The following is a 22,359-nucleotide window of genomic DNA, read 5'->3' on the forward strand; positions in this document are numbered from 1 at the left end:
CAAGCCTAAGTAGCAACTTTTAAAGGTCAGGCAGTCTGCAAATGTGCCTGATTAATGTTTGGGCCTGTGGATGGGAGGGTTGCTAAGAATTTTAGTTTGCATTCCAAGACCTGGAGTGGGGACATCTGAACCTTGCCCTTGACAAAGAACCAGACAATGCTGCTGATGGTGTTTGCGAGTGAGCAAAAAGAAAAAAGTTTTGGTTCCATGTTAGCCAGTTGAAAAAACGATTAATTGCTCTCAGTGAGAGAATGGTGTTACAAAGCAAGCTTTCGAGACTTCTCAGGTCTCTTCATCAGGCATGGTATGACAAAATATCTGAAGAAACAGAAATATATACACAATCAGAGCAGAGGGAAGGCATAATAAAAGGACAGTTAAATAAAAAACACTACGCTTGTTAGTGTTATTGTTCTTCCTCCAATGTGCTGTAATTAATCCTGTGCACTATATATCCTATTGGGGTTTTTTATGTTGGAGAAACTGGACAGAGACTGAAAGCAAGAATGATATTTCACCGCCACACAATTACAGACAAAAAAAAACATTTACCTGTGGCCAAACATTTCTGTGCTTCAGGACAAAACATAAACCACATGAAAGTTGTCATATTAAAAGGCAACTTCAGATCACAGAACCATCGAAGGGTCTGGGAATACAAATTCATTACAATGTTTAACTCTGTCCACACAGGACTAAAACTGTCAGGAGGATTTATGACCACTACAAAATCTGAGGGGTCTGCTCCACAGACTGAGGGCACCAGACCTCTGATCCCACATGGATATTGGGACACTAAAACTTTCACACCACTAATCAAAGCTAATTAAGGATTCACTTTCTAAGCTCAGTGTTTGTTTATTTAAATGTCCTTTTAATATGCCATCCCTCTGCTCTGTATGTGTATATATTTGTGTTTCTTCAGATATTTTGTCATACCATGTGTTACGGGGGGCTGTCTGATAATAACCGAAAGGAGTATCAGACAGTCAGGGTCCACCGTGCAAAGACTTTGCTGCAGACTATGGCAGAGTGCAATACCTCTGTTAACTCACAGAAGGATATAATAAGTAAGTAAAGCAATTCCTCCCTTACTTGGAGGGTGTGTGGAATGATCTCTGTTAATAATCACAGAGACAAAGGCAATGTGTGCGAAATGGCACCTACCTAGGTCCGCTCTTCTAGTGGTGCAAAAGAGACGAACAGCAGCATAAGCCGCACAAAGCTCCTACCTGCGTTCGCTCCACTAGTGTGCGAGGACACGAACCACTAGATATGGCACCTGCCTAGGTCCGCTCTTCTAGTGGTGCAAAAGAGACGAACAGCAGCGTAAGCCGCACAAAGCTCCTACCTCTGTTCGCTCCCCTAGTGTGCGAGGATACGAACAACTGCCAGACGCAGTATAAGGAACGTTACCCTAGCGGCAACGTCCACCTACGAGTAGAATCACAAGGCCCAGCCAGACCATGTGCCTCAGGCACCTGCCTATGTCCGCTCCCCTAAGAGGTAAGGATACGGACAGCAGCCGAAGCTATAAGGTATAAGAACGCTACCCTGCCGGTAGCGCTCACCTAGCATAGACAGAGGAATGCCTAGAGGAACGCGCACAGAGCGTCTACTCATATGCATGAACCAAGAGGACTGAGCACCATGCGGCGTGTGTCAGGGTCTTATATAGACTCTGTGCCTCATCCAAGATGGAGGACACCAGAGCCAATCCGCTGCCAGAACGACAGGAGTGACGTCATGCTGGCCTATCACCGAGCAAGACGTCACAAGCACATGACCAGCGACCAATCGGCATAGAAGGTGTCAGAGACATGTGACCTCGTGTCAGCGATGATGTCACCTGCACATGTGCAATGGCTCCAAGATTGGACTTAGTCTCCGGCACTCGCACATGTGCAGTAGCAAGAAATCTGGACTTAGTCTCCAGCGCTCGCACATGTGCAGTAGCAAGAAATCTGGACTTAGTCTCCAGCGCTCGCACATGTGCAGTAGCAAGAAATCTGGACATAGTCTCCAGTGCTCGCAGCAACCGTAACAGTACCTCCCCCTCAAGGGCCCCCCTCCCGGCGACGCAGGTAATCGGCAACTAAGTCGGGAGCATGGACAGCCTCCTCAGGCTCCCAAGAGCGATGTTCCGGGCCATAGCCCTCCCAATCTATCAAGAAGAACCTGCGCCCTCTAACCATCTTAGAACCAACTATGGCTCGTACCTCATAGCTAGAGCGAGAGGAATCAGAGGCAGGAGAGTGCACTTCACGAGCGTGAGGTAAAATAGCCGGCTTTAGCAGTGAGACATGGAATTTGTCATGAATCCTAAGATGGACAGGTAACTTCAATTGATAGACTACAGGATTTACCTGTCGAAGAACCTCATAAGGACCCAGGAAGCGAGGAGCAAATTTGACAGAGCTCACTCTAAGTCTCACGTGTTTTGCAGAGAGCCACACAAAGTCCCCTGGAGAAAAGACAGGAGCCGGGCGACGAAACCGATCGGACACCGTCTTCATACGGTCCTTAGCTGCTTGGATCGACTCTTGAGTCCGATCCCAAACCTCTCTGGCATTAGTTGCCCAGTCGGCCACAAGAGGAGGAGGTGCAGCAGCGGGAAACGGTACCGGTACCCTAGGGTGTTGCCCATTATTGAGTACGAACGGTGTCTGCCCAGTGGCCTCAGCCAGCGAATTGTTAAGGGCAAATTCTGCCCAGGGTAGGAGGGAGGACCAGTTATCGTGGTTCTCAGCAACAAAGTGTCGAAGGTATATAATCATAGATTGATTGGTACGTTCAACCAAACCATTAGTCTCCGGATGGTATGCCGAAGAGAGATTCAACTCAATTTGTAGAAGGCTACAAAGATCTCGCCAGAAACGGGAAGTAAGTTGCGGGCCTCTATCACAAATGATACGATCTGGCATCCCGTGAAGCCTAAAGACATGCTTGAGGAATAGTTTGGCTAGTGCCCTGGAAGATGGGATTCTCGATAACGGTACGAGATGAACCATCCGGGAGAAATGGTCCGTAATGACCCACACAAATCTATGTCCCTGTGAACATGGAAGATCACCCACAAAGTCCATGCCTACCACCTCCCATGGTCTATCTGGCACTGGTAAAGGATGCAAGAGCCCAGCCGGTCTCTGCCGTAATGGACGGTTGCGAGCACACGAGTAGCAGGAACCGACATATCTCTTGACGTGGCTGGCTAAGTGTGGCCACCAATACCACCTCTCCAGTAACTCTCGTGTCCGCCTAATACCAAAATGCCCACCCACCTTTGAGGTGTGGGCCCATGACAGTATATCATTCTGTCGATCAGGCGGAACAAAGGTCTTGCCCGGTGGGATTTGGTCTAACGTCACAGGGGAGAGCGTATGAAAAACCCTGGAGGGAAGGATAAGACGAGGTTCGTCAATCTCTTCCTGGGTAGAAAGCATAGAGCGAGACAGGGCGTCTGCCTTGTTATTCTTACTCCCAGACAAATAGTTGATGGAGAAGTGAAAGCGGGAGAAAAACAAGGACCAGCGGGCTTGGCGAGGATTCAGACGCTGAGCGATTCTTATGGTCTGTATAGACCTGGAAAGGATGTTTCGCTCCTTCCAGCAAGTGATGCCACTCCTCCAAGGCTAATCTCAAGGCGAGCAGTTCCCTATCCCCAATGGTATAGTTTCTCTCTGCCGGTGAAAAGGTTTTAGCAAAGAAGAAACACGGCCTTTTTCTACCTGCACCGTTCTTTTGATACAAGACCGCACCAGCACCCACTGAAGAGGCATCAACCTCTAAGAGGAAGGGCTTATTCTCATCGGGTCTTTGAAGAACGGGAGCAGTTGAAAAGTGTCTTTTTACTGCCTCAAAAGCCTGAGATGTCTCAGTAGACCAGGCTTTGGGATTAGCACCTTTCTTAGTCAAGGCCACCAAAGGGGCCACCAAAGTAAAAAAATGGGGTATGAACTGCCTGTAATAATTTATGAATCCTAAGAAGCGTTGCACCGCCTTCAAGGAATGAGGTTCGGACCATTGCAGGACAGCAGAGAGCTTCGCAGGATCCATAGCCAGACCCTCTTGTGAGATAATGTAACCCAAAAAAGGCAATGAGGACTGCTCGAATACACATTTCTCGAGTTTAGCAAACAATGAGTGCTCCCTTAAACGGGAAAGGACACGAACGACATCCTGACGATGAGTCTCCAGATCAGGAGAAAAAATCAGGATGTCGTCCAGATACACCACTACTGAGGATAACAGTAAATCCCTGAACACATCGTTTACGAAGTCCTGAAATACTGCGGGTGCATTACATAACCCAAAAGGCATGACGAGGTATTCATAGTGACCGTCTCGGGTGTTAAAAGCGGTCTTCCATTCGTCATCCTTTCGAATTCGTACCAAGTTATACGCACCCCGCAGATCCAACTTCGTAAAAACTTGAGCTCCTCTCAGTCTGTCAAAGAGCTCCGAAATTAAAGGTAATGGGTATTTGTTCTTTATTGTGATTGCGTTGAGACCCCTGTAATCTATGCAGGGACGCAAATCACCCTCTTTCTTCCGAACAAAGAAAAACCCAGCTCCCGCGGGAGAGACAGACTTACGAATGAACCCCTTCTCTAAACTCTCTCTTATATAGGTCGACATGGCCTCCGACTCAGGTATCGACAGGGGGTAAACCCTGCCTTTAGGTGGAACCGAACCTGGGATAAGGTCTATGGCACAGTCATACGGCCTATGGGGTGGAAGAACCTCAGCACCCTGTTTGGAGAACACGTCAGCGAAATCCAAATAGGGTGTAGGTATGGGAGAGAGATCAGTTGATGCAACCGCAACGACCTTAGGTGGTAAGGGAAGACATCGGGACTGACATTTCGAACCCCAACTAATAATGCTGTCAGACTCCCAGTCAATGTGAGGAGCATGAGTCCGAAGCCATGGAAGACCCAGAAGGACGTCGTCTATACCCTCAGGCAAAACAAGAAAAGAAATCTCCTCTATGTGACCCTGAGACAGGGAAAGGCGCAAGGGAACTGTCCTCAATGTAATGGAGTCAGACAACATAGTTCCATTAACAACACGGACAGGAATAGGCGCCTCTAACATGATAGAGGGAATATTGTGTCCCTTTACAAATCCCGAGGACACAAAAATCCCGTCAGCTCCGGAATCCACAAAAGCCATAATAGGCCATGTATTCTCAGATAACGAGAGCTGACCTGGGATACAACACTTAGAGGGTGCAGAAGACGTCTCTAGTAACCCCCCTCTAATGGTTACTAGGCCAGGGAGTTTCCCTGACGACTAGGACACTTGTTGGCATAGTGCCCAGCCTGACGACATACGTAACATATAGGAGGACCAGACTTGCGTAGTCTGGAGAACGTATGACCTAACTCCATAGGAGTGGGAGATGTTTCAGATGCTGAGGAAGATGGTAGTGGACCCTCAACAACTGGAATAGCCCGATGCTTAGGGCGTGAGGAAGAGACCTCGAGTCTACGTTCCTTATGGCGTACATCGATCCTCGTTGCTACTGTGATCAAGTCCTCCAGAGAAGCAGGGACCTCACGAGTAGCAAGGGCATCCTTGACATAGCCTGCCAACCCTCTCCAGAAGATAGGAATCAACACCTTCTCTGGCCAATCTAGTTCTGCCACCAGAGTTCTAAAAGCAATGGCATAAGAACTAGTGGATAACGAACCCTGAGATAGATCTAACAGTCTCAGGGCCGCATCATGGGTAACCTGCGGACCCATGAATACCGCCTTAAGAGCATCAAGAAAGTCTTGATGTCTCAGAGTAACCACATCAGAGCGCTCCCATAGGGGAGTCGCCCATTCTAAGGCTTTGTCCTGAAGTAAGGAGATGATAAAGCCTAGTCTGGACCTCTCCGTAGAGAAGCGAGAAGAGTTGACCTCTAGGTGTATCTGACACTGACTAATGAAACCACGACATGATCTGGCATCGCCAGAATATCTGTTTGGCAGAGCAAGTCGAGGATCATGTGCAGATGTCACCATGGTCTGAGGTTTATCCTCTATACTCTTGAGCCGTGACTCAAGTACTTGTATGTAACGGTGTAACTGCTGATATTCTGCCATAACTGCCAGACCCTTGGCTCAGTCCTAATGTTACGGGGGGCTGTCTGATAATAACCGAAAGGAGTATCAGACAGTCAGGGTCCACCGTGCAAAGACTTTGCTGCAGACTATGGCAGAGTGCAATACCTCTGTTAACTCACAGAAGGATATAATAAGTAAGTAAAGCAATTCCTCCCTTACTTGGAGGGTGTGTGGAATGATCTCTGTTAATAATCACAGAGACAAAGGCAATGTGTGCGAAATGGCACCTACCTAGGTCCGCTCTTCTAGTGGTGCAAAAGAGACGAACAGCAGCATAAGCCGCACAAAGCTCCTACCTGCGTTCGCTCCACTAGTGTGCGAGGACACGAACCACTAGATATGGCACCTGCCTAGGTCCGCTCTTCTAGTGGTGCAAAAGAGACGAACAGCAGCGTAAGCCGCACAAAGCTCCTACCTCTGTTCGCTCCCCTAGTGTGCGAGGATACGAACAACTGCCAGACGCAGTATAAGGAACGTTACCCTAGCGGCAACGTCCACCTATGAGTAGAATCACAAGGCCCAGCCAGACCATGTGCCTCAGGCACCTGCCTATGTCCGCTCCCCTAAGAGGTATGGATACGGACAGCAGCCGAAGCTGTAAGGTATAAGAACGCTACCCTGCCGGTAGCGCTCACCTAGCATAGACAGAGGAATGCCTAGAGGAACGAGCACAGAGCGTCTACTCATATGCATGAACCAAGAGGACTGAGCACCATGCGGCGTGTGTCAGGGTCTTATATAGACTCTGTGCCTCATCCAAGATGGAGGACACCAGAGCCAATCCGCTGCCAGAACGACAGGAGTGACGTCATGCTGGCCTATCACCGAGCAAGACGTCACAAGCACATGACCAGCGACCAATCGGCATAGAAGGTGTCAGAGACATGTGACCTCGTGTCAGCGATGATGTCACCCTCACATGTGCAATGGCTCCAAGATTGGACTTAGTCTCCGGCGCTCGCACATGTGCAGTAGCAAGAAATCTGGACTTAGTCTCCAGCGCTCGCACATGTGCAGTAGCAAGAAATCTGGACTTAGTCTCCAGCGCTCACACATGTGCAGTAGCAACAAAACTGGACATAGTCTCCAGTGCTCGCAGCAACCGTAACACCATGCCTGATGAAGAGACCTAAGGAGTCTCGAAAGCTTACTTTGCAACACCATTTTATTTTATTTTAGTTAGCCATTAAAAGGGATCACAATCACAACTACAAAATTATAATTTTGTTTCTATCACTGAAAGCATTCAATCAAATAAGCAAAGTCAGGTGCAGGGTGGAAGGCATCCTCGCTAGAGATGAGCGAACCGGTCCCGGTTCGGTTCGAGGTCGGTTCGCCGAACGGAGGTCCCGTTCGAGTTCGGCTCGTCCAACGTTCGACGAACCGAACTCGAACTGCATAGGAAACAATGGCAAGCAATCACAAACACATAAAAACACCTAGAAAACACCCTAAAAGGTGTCCAAAAGGTGACAAACAACTCACAACACAACACAAACACATGGGAAAGTGACAAGGACATATACTCATGCGAAAACAAAACAGCTGGACAAGGAAAAAGAGGAGGACACACAGATATAGGCATGGCACGCCCTTCTAAAATCATGTAAAACACCGCAAGGTGACTCCAAGCGTAGTCTCCCTTTTTTTCCAAAAATTGGGCCCCACACACACCCACCCCTTCAGTGGCAGCAGTTGTTCCCCAGTTGTACACTTCACAGCTAGATTTGCATCAAGCACATTCAAAAATACGCCATTCTTATCCGTCCCCAGGATGACACCGGGGTAGGTAGCAAAGTCTTTCCTGATCCCAGCTCTGTTCATCTTGGATCATTTTTAAAAAAACACAGCAAGCAAGGGTTACTCCAAGCGGAGTCTCCCTTTTTTCCAAAAATTGGGCCCCACACACACCCACCCCTTCAGTGGCAGCACTTGTGCCCCAGTTGTACACTTCACAGCTAGATTTGCATCAAGCACATTCAAAAATACGCCATTCTTATCCGTCCCCAGGATGACACCGGGGTAGGTAGCAAAGTCTTTCCTGATCCCAGCTCTGTTCATCTTGGCTTCTTTTAAAAACACAGCAAGCAAGGGTTACTCCAAGCGGAGTCTCCCTTTTTTCCAAAAATTGTGCCCCACACACACCCACCCCTTCAGTGGCAGCAGTTGTGCCCCAGTTGTACACTTCAGAGCTAGATTTGCATCAAGCACATTCAAAAATACGCCATTCTTATCCGTCCCCAGGATGACACCGGGGTAGGTAGCAAAGTCTTTCCTGATCCCAGCTCTGTTCATCTTGGATCATTTTTAAAAAACACAGCAAGCAAGGGTTACTCCAAGCGGAGTCTCCCTTTTTTCCAAAAATTGGGCCCCACACACACCCACCCCTTCAGTGGCAGCACTTGTGCCCCAGTTGTACACTTCACAGCTAGATTTGCATCAAGCACATTCAAAAATACGCCATTCTTATCCGTCCCCAGGATGACACCGGGGTAGGTAGCAAAGTCTTTCCTGATCCCAGCTCTGTTCATCTTGGATCATTTTTAAAAAACACAGCAAGCAAGGGTTACTCCAAGCGGAGTCTCCCTTTTTTCCAAAAATTGGGCCCCACACACACCCACCCCTTCAGTGGCAGCACTTGTGCCCCAGTTGTACACTTCACAGCTAGATTTGCATCAAGCACATTCAAAAATACGCCATTCTTATCCGTCCCCAGGATGACACCGGGGTAGGTAGCAAAGTCTTTCCTGATCCCAGCTCTGTTCATCTTGGCTTCTTTTAAAAACACAGCAAGCAAGGGTTACTCCAAGCGGAGTCTCCCTTTTTTCCAAAAATTGGGCCCCACACACACCCACCCCTTCAGTGGCAGCAGTTGTTCCCCAGTTGTACACTTCACAGCTAGATTTGCATCAAGCACATTCAAAAATACGCCATTCTTATCCGTCCCCAGGATGACACCGGGGTAGGTAGCAAAGTCTTTCCTGATCCCAGCTCTGTTCATCTTGGATCATTTTTAAAAAACACAGCAAGCAAGGGATACTCCAAGCGGAGTCTCCCTTTTTTCCAAAAATTGGGCCCCACACACACCCACCCCTTCAGTGGCAGCAGTTGTGCCCCAGTTGTACACTTCACAGCTAGATTTGCATCAAGCACATTCAAAAATATGCCATTCTTATCCGTCCCCAGGATGACACCGGGGTAGGTAGCAAAGTCTTTCCTGATCCCAGCTCTGTTCATCTTGGCTTCTTTTAAAAACACAGCAAGCAAGGGTTACTCCAAGCGGAGTCTCCCTTTTTTCCAAAAATTGGGCCCCACACACACCCACCCCTTCAGTGGCAGCAGTTGTGCCCCAGTTCTACACTTCACAGCTAGATTTGCATCAAGCACATTCAAAAATACGCCATTCTTATCCGTCCCCAGGATGACACCGGGGTAGGTAGCAAAGTCTTTCCTGATCCCAGCTCTGTTCATCTTGGATCATTTTTAAAAAACACAGCAAGCAAGGGTTACTCCAAGCGGAGTCTCCCTTTTTTCCAAAAATTGGGCACCACACACACCCACCCCTTCAGTGGCAGCAGTTGTGCCCCAGTTCTACACTTCACAGCTAGATTTGCATCAAGCACATTCAAAAATACGCCATTCTTATCCGTCCCCAGGATGACACCGGGGTAGGTAGCAAAGTCTTTCCTGATCCCAGCTCTGTTCATCTTGGCTTCTTTTAAAAACACAGCAAGCAAGGGTTACTCCAAGCGGAGTCTCCCTTTTTTCCAAAAATTGGGCCCCACACACACCCACCCCTTCAGTGGCAGCAGTTGTGCCCCAGTTGTACTCTTCACAGCTAGATTTGCATCAAGCACATTCAAAAATACGCCATTCTTATCCGTCCCCAGGATGACACCGGGGTAGGTAGCAAAGTCTTTCCTGATCCCAGCTCTGTTCATCTTGGCTTCTTTTAAAAACACAGCAAGCAAGGGTTACTCCAAGCGGAGTCTCCCTTTTTTTCAAAAATTGGGCCCCACACACACCCACCCCTTCAGTGGCAGCAGTTGTGCCCTAGTTGCAAACAGGATGTTTTGATTTGCATCAAGCACATTCCAAATCCACAAGCATTTACTCTCCCCAGGATGACACAGGGGTAGTAAATTCCTTCTGGATCCATGACTTGTTCATTTTGATGAACGTCAGTCTGTCCACATTGTCACTGGACAGACGCGTGCGCTTATCTGTCAGCACACACCCAGCAGCACTGAAGACACGTTCAGAGACAACGCTGGCAGCTGGACACGACAAAATCTCCAAGGCGTAACTGGAGAGCTCTGGCCATTTTTCTAGATTTGAAGCCCAAAAGGAGCAAGGCTCCATTTGCAAAGTCATGGCATCGATGTTCATTTGGAGATAGTCCTGTATCATCCTCTCCAGCCGTTGACTATGTGTCAGACTTGTTGTCTCTGGTGGCCTTGCAAAAGAGGGTCTAAAATAATTATGAAAAGATTCCATAAAATTGCTGTTACCAGCACCAGATACGGTCCTACTGGTACGGGTAGACTGTTGAAGATGACGAGACCGTCCCATGTTTGGCAAGTTACAACTGGTAGAATCACTCCCTGCACCTGCACGGTTGTTTGGTGGAAAAGCCAAGCTAAGATCGAGTAACAGCTTCTGCTGATACTCCTGCATACGTGCGTCCCTTTCTATGGCTGGAATTATGTCACAAAATTCGGACTTGTACCGGGGATTTAATAGTGTGGCAATCCAGTAGTCATCGTCACTTCTAATTTCGACAATACGAGGGTCATGTTGGAGGTAGTGCAACAAGAAGGCACTCATGTGTCTTGCCCAGCCATGCGGACCAAGTCCACGCTGTGTTTGTGGCATAGAGGTGCTACCCGTTCTTTCTTCCTCTGACATCTCCCCCCAACCTCTTTCAACTGAAATTTGACCAAGGTCTCCCTCATCCGCTGAGTCTTCCATGTCCATGGACAGTTCGTCCTCCATTTCTTCATGTTCTCCTGCACCTTCCTCAACATCTCGCCTGCTACCATGCGCCCTTGTTGATCCCTGTCCCCCATGGTCCCATGCCTGCCGCCTTGGTGATGATGAACGTCTGGACCTTGGTGATGTTGTTGTGTCTTGCGCATATGAATCCTCCTGTAGTTCATCCCCTTCCTGTTGTCCCACCCCCTGACTCCGAATAGTGTTTAGCGTGTGCTCCAGCATGTAAATGACTGGAATCGTCATGCTGATAATGGCATTGTCAGCGCTAAACATATTCGTCGCCATGTCGAAACTGTGCAGAAGGGTGCATAGGTCCTTGATCTGAGACCACTCCATCAGGGTGATCTGACCCACCTCTGCATCTCGTTGGCCCAGGCTATACGTCATGACGTATTGCACCAGGGCACGGCGGTGCTGCCACAGTCGCTGTAACATGTGGAGAGTTGAATTCCAGCGTGTCGCCACATCGCATTTCAGGCGATGAACCGGCAGGCCGAAAGACTTCTGGAGCGATGCAAGTCGCTCAGCTGCGGCGCTTGAACGGCGGAAGTGAGCAGACAGTTTTCGTGCCCTGTTCAGAAGGCCATCTAGGCCGGGATAGTGTGTTAAAAATTGCTGGACGACAAGGTTCAACACGTGAGCCATACAAGGTACGTGTGTCACCTTGCCCAGGCGAAGGGCCGCACCCAGGTTTGCAGAATTGTCGCACACGGCCTTACCAGGCTGCAGGTTGAGTGGAGACAACCATTTATTAAACTCGGACCGCAGAGCTGACCACAACTCCTCAGCTGTGTGACTCTTATTCCCAAGACATGTCAAGCTAAAGATCGCCTGATGCCATTGCGCTCTGCTGCCAGCATAGTAATGAGGGGTGCGTGATTCCTTTTGCACTGTGAGAACGCTGGTGGCCTGACCAGGCAGGCTTGGGGCGGAGGTGGAGGACCCAGATGAGGTGGAGGATGCAGAAGCAGTGGCGGAACTTGGACAGACAGAGGATTGACACACAAGTCGTGGGGACGGCAAGACTTGTGCAGCAGACCCTTCACCATCTATCACCATAGTTACCCAGTGCCCAGTCAGCGACATGTAACGTCCCTGTCCATGCTTACTGGTCCAAGTATCGGTGGTGAAATGCACCCGTTCACACACAGAGTTTCTCAAAGAAGCAGTGATGTTGTGTGCGACATGCTGGTGTAGCGCGGGCACACCTTTCTTAGAGAATTAGTGGCGACTAGGCATCTGGTACTGGGGCACAGCAACAGACATAAGGTCTCTAAAATCCTGTGTGTCCACTAGGCGGAAAGGCAGCATTTCGGTAGCTAACAGCTTACAGAGGGATAGAGTCAACCTCTTCGCTTTGTCATGGGTCGCAGGAAGTGGCCTTTTATTTGACCACATCTGAGGGACAGAGATCTGGCTGCTGTGTGTAGACGGTGTTGAGTAGGGTTTCCCTGGAAAAATGCAGGTTTGTGAGGAAAGTGCTGGCTGAGACATGATGTTGCCTTCATCCAACGTTGGTGCTATCGATGTCTGAGAGAGCTGTACACACTCACTTGTTTCCCCTTCCAAACCAACTGACGACCTACCAAGCAAACTGCCTGTTGCGGTTACAGTGGTGGAAGTTGTGGGTGGAAAAACAGGTGTGACCGCTGTCCCCACAGTCCTAGAAGATGACGAGCGTGCAGATGCACTGGAAGGGGCAGGCGGTGGATGGTTCGCTCCGCTAGGCCGCATTGCAGCACGGTGAGCTTCCCACTGGGCCATATGATATTTATTCATGTGATGATTCATGGAAGAAGTTGTCAAATTGCTGAGGTTTTGACCTCTACTAAGAGAACCATGACAAATTTTACAGATGACATAATTTGGGCGATCTTTTTCTATGTCAAAAAAGGACCAGGCTAGGCAAGGCTTAGAGGCCATGCGACCTGTTGATCCACCCCGAATAATGCTCAGAGGCAGAGTGGTGGCTGAGGATGCAGTTGTAGACGTGCTACCAGTACTCCGACTCTGTCCAGGAAGGCGCAAGGTAACTTCGTCATCAGTTGCATCCTCCTCCACCACCTCTGTTGACCTCCTCGAGTGCCTGACTGTGGGTTGACAGTAGGTGGGATCTAGAACTTCATCATCAATTGTTGTGTTTGCACTCCCCTCCCCCTCAGACCGAGCCTCTTCTTGTCCTGACCGAATATTTAAGTTGTCATCCCAATCGGGTATCTGAGTCTCATCTTCATCAGTATGTTCCTCATTGTCTATAACCACAGGTGTTACAGTTTGTGACAAAGGGTCAACATTATGCTCCGAAACTTGGTCCTCACGGCCTGAATCAGAGTCACAAAGGTTCTGGGCATCACTACAGACCATTTCCTGTTCTGTACTCACTGTAGCTTGGGAGCAGACCTCTGATTCCCAGGCTATAGTGTGACTGAACAGCTCTGCAGACTCAACCATCTCAGTTCCACCATACTGTGCAGGGCTGATGGAGACTTCAGAGCTGGGAGAAAGCAAGTTTGATTGGGATGACAACTCAGAGGTGTTACATCTCGTGGCTCTCCTGGGGCAAGGACTGAGGCAGTCTCCCATTCCTTGCCTGCCACGAGCACTCCTGCTCAGCAGCGCCGAAGGTCTGCCAGACTGCACAGTGTGCAGGAGATGCCTTCTCAGAGAGGCAGCAGAAGGGTGACACCTAGTGGTTCTCCTGTTACAAGGAGTGAAGCGGTCTCCCATTCCTGGCCTGCCGCAGACTCTCCTGCTCAGCGGCCCCGAAGGTCTGCGAGGCTGCGCAATGTGCAGAGGTTTACTGCTCAGGGAAGCAGTGAGATTCCCATTATCTCTCCACATTGTGAGACCGAGGATCCCGCCTCTATTTCCCAGAGGCAGGAGGGTGAGCATGTGCAATGCGTGGTGGGTCCTGATTCGCTCACTGACGTCACACGGCTTGATGACAAGGCTGGTGACGTGGTGAATCCTGACTGGCCAGGCTGGGACGTCGTGGACCCTGATTGGGTCAAGTCCGTCATCTCCGCCTCGTGCCCGCCCTCGGGTGGAGCTGCACCTCCTTAAAAGCTCCCCCTGCCATCATGGCGGCGCGCGACCGTCCTTCTATGTTTGGATGTCTGGCAGCGTGCTGCCACGCCACTGCTCAGGCATTACTGTCTCTTGTGGGCTTGGCCCTTGCTGCTCCGGCAGTACCTCGTTTGCAGGCTGTGTTCCTGCCTTGCTGCTCCGGCAGTACCCCCGTCAACAGGCCGTGTTCCTGTCCCAGGTGAGCTCCTCAAGTCTCCATTGGACTCACCTGGTTATTGAAAGCACACGTGCGTGGGCACCTCTGTGCTACCCTCGTGCCATATTCTCGTGACTTCCACTGGCACACGTGCGTGGGCACCTCTGTGCTTCCCCGTGCAACAGGTACACCGAGCCGTGAGATCTGTGCCATACAACCCTCACGGGTTAGGGCAGATCGGTGTACATAAATCGTCTGTGACATTCCAGACGATCGCTAGCAGCAACCCGCTCACTCTTCACCCACCATAGCGGCGGTCCCTTACACCGCACAGTGGACCTTGACCGGCGGAAGCAGTCCATTTCCCATCTTGGCACGCTTCCCCGGGTCCCCCTCGTAACAAGAGGACTGGTGTTTTTTGGATGCGGTACTTGAAGTGGCTGAGAGGGCACTTATTGGACCACTTGAGATCCATTCAAGCATTTTCCTTTTTTGGCCATCATCTACCTTTGTTCCTGTTGTTCGTGTCCGTAAAAAAGGGAGCACATCGGATTGTCCACGGTAAGTAGTAGACATCTTACTTTTGCTGGTAGATGGTCTATCTTCAGCAGATGATAATGGAGCTTTGCCACCTTCCCCACGGACAAAACCTTTTTTGCCTTTTCCACCACGCCTCTTCCCCTTTCCACCAGCATCTGTCATTTTGCCACTCATGTTGATTGTGACAAGATTGTGCACTGAAAATGTCGTAGTAAAAATTGAGAGGTGGTGTAGATTGCAGTGGTGGTCTAGCTTTATTAACAGCAGAATAATAAAGAATAAATATCCCTGACAATGCAACTACGGCCCTTAAACTTGCAGCAAAAATTGCTAGTATAATGGCTTAGTTATAATGAGTTGGAGTGTGCAATGCAGGCAGAGGTGCTAAAAATGTCTTTGCACTAGTGGAACTATAGCAAAGTCCAATAGCCACGTTTAGGATGCCACTAGGTACACTGAGTGTTTGCTAGTATAATGGCTTAGTTATAATGAGTTGGAGTGTGCAATGCAGGTATAGGTGCTGCAAATGTCTTTGCACTAGTGTGACTAGACAAAAGTCCAATAGCCACGTTTAGGATGCCACTAGGTATACTGAGTGTTTCCTAGTATAATGGCTTAGTTATAATGAGTTGGAGTGTGCAATGCAGGTAGAGGTGCTGCAAATGTCTTTGCACTGGTGGGACTATAGCAAAGTCCAATAGCCACGTTTAGGATGCCACTAGGTACACTGAGTGTTTGCTAGTATAATGGCTTAGTTATAATGAGTTGGAGTGTGCAATGCAGGCAGAGGTGCTGCAAATGTCTTTGCACTAGTGTGACTAGACAAAAGTCCAATTCCCACGTTTAGGATGCCACTAGGTACACTGAGTGCTTGCTAGTATAATGGCTTAGTTATAATGAGTTGGAGTGTGCAATGCAGGTAGAGGTGCTGCAAATTTCTTTGCACTAGTGTGACTAGACAACAGTCCAATAGCCACGTTTAGGATGCCACTAGGTACACTGAGTGTTTGCTAGTATAATGGCTTAGTTATAATGAGTTGGAGTGTGCAATCAGGTATAGGTGCTGCAAATGTCTTTGCACTAGTGTGACTAGACAACAGTCCAATAGCCACGTTTAGGATGCCACTAGGTACACTGAGTGTTTGCTAGTATAATGGCTTAGTTATAATGAGTTGGAGTGTGCAATGCAGGCAGAGATGCTGCAAATGTCTTTGCACTAGTGGGACTATAGCAAAGTCCAATAGCCACGTTTAGGATGCCACTAGGTACACTGAGTGTTTGCTAGTATAATGGCTTAGTTATAATGAGTTGGAGTGTGCAATTCAGGCAGAGGTGCTGCAAATGTCTTTGCACTAGTGGGACTATAGCAAAGTCCAATAGCCACGTTTAGGAAGCCACTAGGTACACTGAGTGTTTGCTAGTTTAATGGCTTAGTTATAATGAATTGGAGTGTGAAATGCAGGCAGAGGTGCTGCAAATGTCTTTGCACTAGTGGGACTATAGCAAAGTCCAATAGCCACTGTGAGACTGTGACCGGGGTTATCTATGACGGCCGGTATGTCTCGCCCCGGTTGTGCTCACTCCATGATAGAAAGTAAATCCACTATAGGGTTAATGCTGTTTCCCTACAGGCTGAAGGAAGGGTTAAATAGAATCAGGAACAAGGGCAGGTGTGCCGGGTGTGAGGGAGTGAACAGAACTCCCTGAGTCTCTGCTGGAGAGGCACATGTATTTGGTGGTGGACTTTTGTTTGGACATTAAAACCGTGTGCTGTGAACCTTTATGGCTGGATCCCGTGTCTTCTGCTGCGCAGCCGACCGTGCTACCTCACATATGGTGGAGAATGCGGGCATGACAGCCGGTGAGGTGTAGCATCCATCCCTGGGGACCCAGTAGCACATGTCCTGGATTCGAACGGCTATACTACAGCCCAAACCCAGCGACGCCATGGAGGAAATACTAAAGCAGCTGGCACATGCTAATGCACAGCAGCAACAGGATAATGCAGAGCAGCAACAGACCAATGCACACCTGCTCCGGGCGTTGGAACGTCAGCAGCAATCCTTGCAAATGCAGGAAAAAAACTCCAAGAACAGATGGATCAGGCCAATGCACGTCAGCAGCAATCCTTGCAAGGGCAGGAAAAAAGGCACCAAGAACAGATGGTTCTCCTGGCCAAGTCGATCCGTGCCGGACCGGCAGCAACAACCCCGGGACCGGGTGACGACGGCAGCGTCCGGAAAGCGGTGAGACAAGCGTTGCAAAAGATGACCCCGGGGGATGATGTGGAAGCGTTCCTGGCGGTGTTTGAGCGGGTGGCCGAGCGGGAAAAGCTGCCGACCGCCCAGTGGGCTGAGGTACTGTCACCCTATTTGACGGGGGAACCCCAAAAAGCGTACCTGGACCTCTGTACCGAGGACGCCATTGACTATGTGACCCTGAAAGCCGAAATACTGGCTCGGATGGGGGTGAATACCTATGTACGGGCTCAGCGGGTAAATCAGTGGTTCTATGAGGAAGCCAAACCCGTACGCTCCCAGGCCTATGACTTATTGCATCTTGTAAAAAAGTGGTTGCAGCCTGACACTCTGAGCCCGGCGCAAATGGTGGAAAGGGTAGTAGTGGATCGTTTTGTGCGCACTTTACCCGTCACCGTTCAACGGTGGGTAGGACAGGGTGACCCGAGTACCCTGGACCAATTAGTGTCCCTGGTAGAGCGGCATGTGGCTACGCAGGACTTGATACGGGACACTGAGACTTTGCGTACCGCCCGTCGGTCCGGCCCCTCCAAGCCTAGGGCCAAGGACCCACCGCTGACAACGGTGCAGGAGTCCCCTACCGTCCCGTCTGAGGCCGCGGCCGCCATTCCTGAGGTCCGGAAGGTTCTGTACCCTAAACGACAACCCGTCAAGGGGGTTTCCGTCCCGATTAGATGTTGGCGGTGCCAGCGGGTGGGACATATGGAAGCCCAGTGTCCACTCACCACGGAGCCCATGGATTGTGGGGTTACCCGGCGGGGTTCAATGTATGCTCAGGTGGTGTGTACCGCTGACCTGGTCTCCCCAGAGACGGAGCCCCACTTGTGCCAAATACAGGTGAATGGATGTCCGGTTACAGGATTGTTGGATTCCGGAAGCTTAGTGACCCTTGTGCGATCAACCTTGAGGGCTAAAGTAAAGGCCACAGGACGCACCGTGGGGGTGGTTTGCATACATGGGGACCGCCGCGACTATCCCACGGGGATTGTCACCATCACAGCACCTTGCGGTCAGGTGCAACATGAGGTGGGACTTCTTAACACTCTTCCTTATGACGTGATCCTAGGAAGGGATCTGCCCTATTTTTGGACTTTATGGAGGGGACCCCCTAAGTCCCCTCAGATATTGGTCGGTCCGGGACCTGAGCCCTACAATCCTGAATCCGGGACACCTGCCGTAGGGGTCACCATGATAGGGACAGAGTGTGAACCCGATAGGTCGCCCCTAGAGGTATTGGCAGGAGAGGCTGAGACGGTCGAGCCCATCCCGGAGTTGGAGGCGTCCCCGGATACGTTTGGGACAGCCCAACTCCAGGACCCTACGTTAATACATGCCCGGAGTCGGGTGACAGTAGTTGACGGGGTGGCACAGCTGCCCGGTGCCAAGGTAAGGTACCCCCATTTCGCTCTTAAGCAGGATTTACTCTACCGGGTAGATGAAATACGGGGCGTGGAGGTAGAAGTTGGTGGTGCCCCAGCCGCATCGCCGGCGGGTCCTCGACTTGGCTCATAAACACCTGATGAGTGGCCACCTAGGGGTCAAGAAAACGCAGGAGCGAATATTGCAAAGGTTCTATTGGCCCGGGGTCTTTGGGGAGGTAAAACGGTTCTGTGAAACCTGCCCGGAGTGTCAGCTTACCGCACCCCTGACCCATTTTCGCAGTCCGTTGGTACCGTTACCCATTATAGAAGTCCCTTTTGAACGGATAGGGATGGATCTGGTGGGGCCCCTCGTAAAGTCCGCTCGAGGGCACCAACACATCCTAGTGATCGTTGACTATGCCACCCGGTATCCCGAGGCGATACCTCTCAGACATACTGCAGCAAAGCTTATAGCTCGGGAGTTGTTTGCTGTGTTCTGCCGGGTGGGGTTGCCCAAGGAGATCCTTACGGATCAGGGGACCCCATTCATGTCTAAAGTGACCAAAGAGCTATGCCGGCTACTCCAGATCAAGCAGTTGCGTATGTCTGTGTATCATCCTCAAACGGACGGTTTAGTCGAGCATTTCAATAAAACCCTGAAAACCATGCTAAGAAGGGTGATTTCAAAAGACGGGAAAGACTGGGATATGATGCTTCCCTATTTGATGTTTGCCATACGAGAGGTGCCACAGGCATCCACGGGGTTTTCGCCTTTTGAATTGTTATACGGGCGACATCCCCGGGGATTGTTGGACCTGGCAAAGGAAACATGGGAACAAGAGCCCACCCCCCATAAAAGTGTGATCGAACACATTTTAGGTATGCAGAACCGCATAAGCGCGGTCATGCCAATTGTGAAGGAGCATTTACAGGAGGCTCAGGCCGCGCAAAGCGGCCGCTACAATAGACAAGCCACCGTGCGGACCTTTAAACCCGGGGATCGGGTGTTGGTATTAATCCCCACGGCGGAGAGTAAATTCCTGGCTCAGTGGCAAGGCCCCTACGAGATAAAGGAAAGAGTCGGGGTGGTTAACTATAAAGTATTGCAGCCCGGTAGGCGGAAACCTGAACAAATATACCATGTCAACTTATTAAAACCTTGGCAGGAACGGGAAAGCCTGATGGCTGTTTTCTCCCCATCTCCCTCCTCTTCGGGTCGTTCACATCCGGCTCCAGCGACCTCCGGAGAGGACGAACCGGAAGTAAGGATTGGAGAAGCCCTCACCAAGCAACAGAGGCGAGAGGCCAGACGGTTGGTTCAGCAGAACCCCGATGTCTTCTCTGAGCTGCCCAGTAGGACCAGTCAGATACGACATGATATTGTCACCGAGCCCCACCTGAAGGTACACCTGAAGTCATACCGGGTACCGGAGGCTCGATGACAAGCCATATCGGAGGAAGTAAAGACAATGTTACGCCTGGGGGTCATTGAAAAATCCCGGAGTGAATGGGCTAGTCCGATTGTCCTAATACCAAAACCCGATGGCTCCTTAAGGTTCTGCAATGACTTTAGGAGATTGAACGAAATATCCAAGTTCGATCTCTACCCCATGCCCCGGGTGGATGAGCTGATTGATAGGCTGGGACAGGCGCGATATTTTACCACGCTCGACCTGACCAAGGGGTACTGGCAGGTGCCACTGACGGAGTCCGCCAAGGAGAAAACCGCTTTTGTTACGCCGGAGGGTCTCTTCCACTATGTGGTCTTGCCTTTTGGGTTACATAGCGCTCCGGCCACGTTCCAGAGGTTGATGGACTTAGTGCTGGAACCCCACCAGGCGTATGCATCAGCATACCTGGATGACATCATTATTTACAGCTCCGATTGGCAGACCCACTTGGAACAGGTACAAGCGGTGGTGGACGCGCTTCGAACAGCCGGATTGACAGCCAATCCCAAGAAATGTGCATTGGGACTCACGGAAGCCCGCTACTTGGGCTACGTGATAGGCCAAGGAGTGATTAAGCCCCAAATTAACAAGGTTGAGGCGATCCAGAAGTGGCCTAGACCCCTGACCACGAAGCAGGTTAGGGCCTTCCTGGGTATCGTGGGGTACTACAGGAGGTTTGTAAAGGATTTTGCGGGACTATCAGCCCCCTTGACGGACCTTCTTAAAGGCAAGAAGTCCGTCATGGTGCGCTGGACTCCGCAGGCCGAGGACTCCTTCCGGGCCCTGAAGGAGGTCCTGTGCGGACAGCCCGTTCTGGTCAACCCTGATTTCCGGAAGGAGTTCATAGTACAGACTGACGCCTCGGAGGTCGGCCTGGGGGCAGTGCTGTCTCAGGTGGTTCAGGGGGAGGAACACCCCGTCACCTTCTTAAGTAGGAAGCTCACCCCTCCTGAGCGGAATTATAGCGTAGTGGAGAAGGAGTGCCTGGCGATCAAGTGGGCCTTGGAGTCCCCACGCTATTACCTGCTGGGACGGATCACTCTCCACTGGTCTGGATGAGGTCCGCCAAGGAACGGAATGCCCGGGTTACCCGGTGGTTCCTTTCTCTGCAGAACTTCCGGTTTACGGTTGAACACCGGGCCGGTGGGTTGCAGGGCAACGCCGATGCCTTGTCCCGCGGCCCGTGTTTGATGGCTGGAGTTCAACCCCGCACGCTTGAACTGAGGGGGGGGTATGTGATACTGTGACCGGGGTTATCTATGACGGCCGGTATGTCTCGCCCCGGTTGTGCTCATTCCATGATAGAAAGTAAATCCACTATAGGGTTAATGCTGTTTCCCTACAGGCTGAAGGAAGGGTTAAATAGAATCAGGAACAAGGGCAGGTGTGCCAGGTGTGAGGGAGTGAACAGAACTCCCTGAGTCTCTGCTGGAGAGGCACATGTATTTGGTGGTGGACTTTTGTTTGGACATTAAAACCGTGTGCTGTGAACCTTTATGCCTGGATCCCGTGTCTTCTGCTGCGCAGCCGACCGTGCTACCTCACACCACGTTTAGGATGCCACTAGGTACACTGAGTGTTTGCTAGTATAATGGCTTAGTTATAATGAGTTGGAGTGTGCAAAGCAGGCAGAGGTGCTGCAAATGTCTTTGCACTAGTGGGACTATAGCAAAGTCCAATAGCCACGTTTAGGATGCCACTAGGTACACTGAGTGTTTGCTAGTATATTGGCTTAGTTATAATGAGTTGGAGTGTGCAATGCAGGCAGAGGTGCTGCAAATGTCTTTGCACTAGTGGGACTATAGCAAAGTCCAATAGCCACGTTTAGGATGCCACTAGGTACACTGAGTGTTTGCTAGTATAATGGCTTAGTTATAATGAGTTGGAGTGTGCAATGCAGGTAGAGGTGCTGCAAATGTCTTTGCACTAGTGTGACTAGACAACAGTCCAATAGCCACGTTTAGGATGCCACTAGGTACACTGAGTGTTTGCTAGTATAATGGCTTAGTTATAATGAGTTGGAGTGTGCAATGCAGGCAGAGATGCTGCAAATGTCTTTGCACTAGTGGGACTATAGCAAAGTCCAATAGCCATGTTTAGGATGCCACTAGGTACACTGAGTGTTTGCTAGTCTAATGGCTTAGTTATAATGAGTTGGAGTGTGCAATGCAGGTAGAGGTGCCGCAAATGTCTTTGCACTAGTGTGACTAGACAAAAATCCAATAGCCACGTTTAGGATGCCACTAGGTACACTGAGTGTTTGCTAGTATAATGGCTTAGTTATAATGAGTTGGAGTGTGCAATGCAGGTAGAGGTGCTGCAAATGTCTTTGCACTAGTGGGACTATAGCAAAGTCCAATAGCCACGTTTAGGATGCCACTAGGTACACTGAGTGTTTGCTAGTATAATGGCTTA

Source organism: Anomaloglossus baeobatrachus, chromosome 4, assembly GCF_048569485.1.
Source record: "Anomaloglossus baeobatrachus isolate aAnoBae1 chromosome 4, aAnoBae1.hap1, whole genome shotgun sequence".
In the NCBI taxonomy this organism is placed as follows: Eukaryota; Metazoa; Chordata; class Amphibia; order Anura; family Aromobatidae; genus Anomaloglossus; species Anomaloglossus baeobatrachus.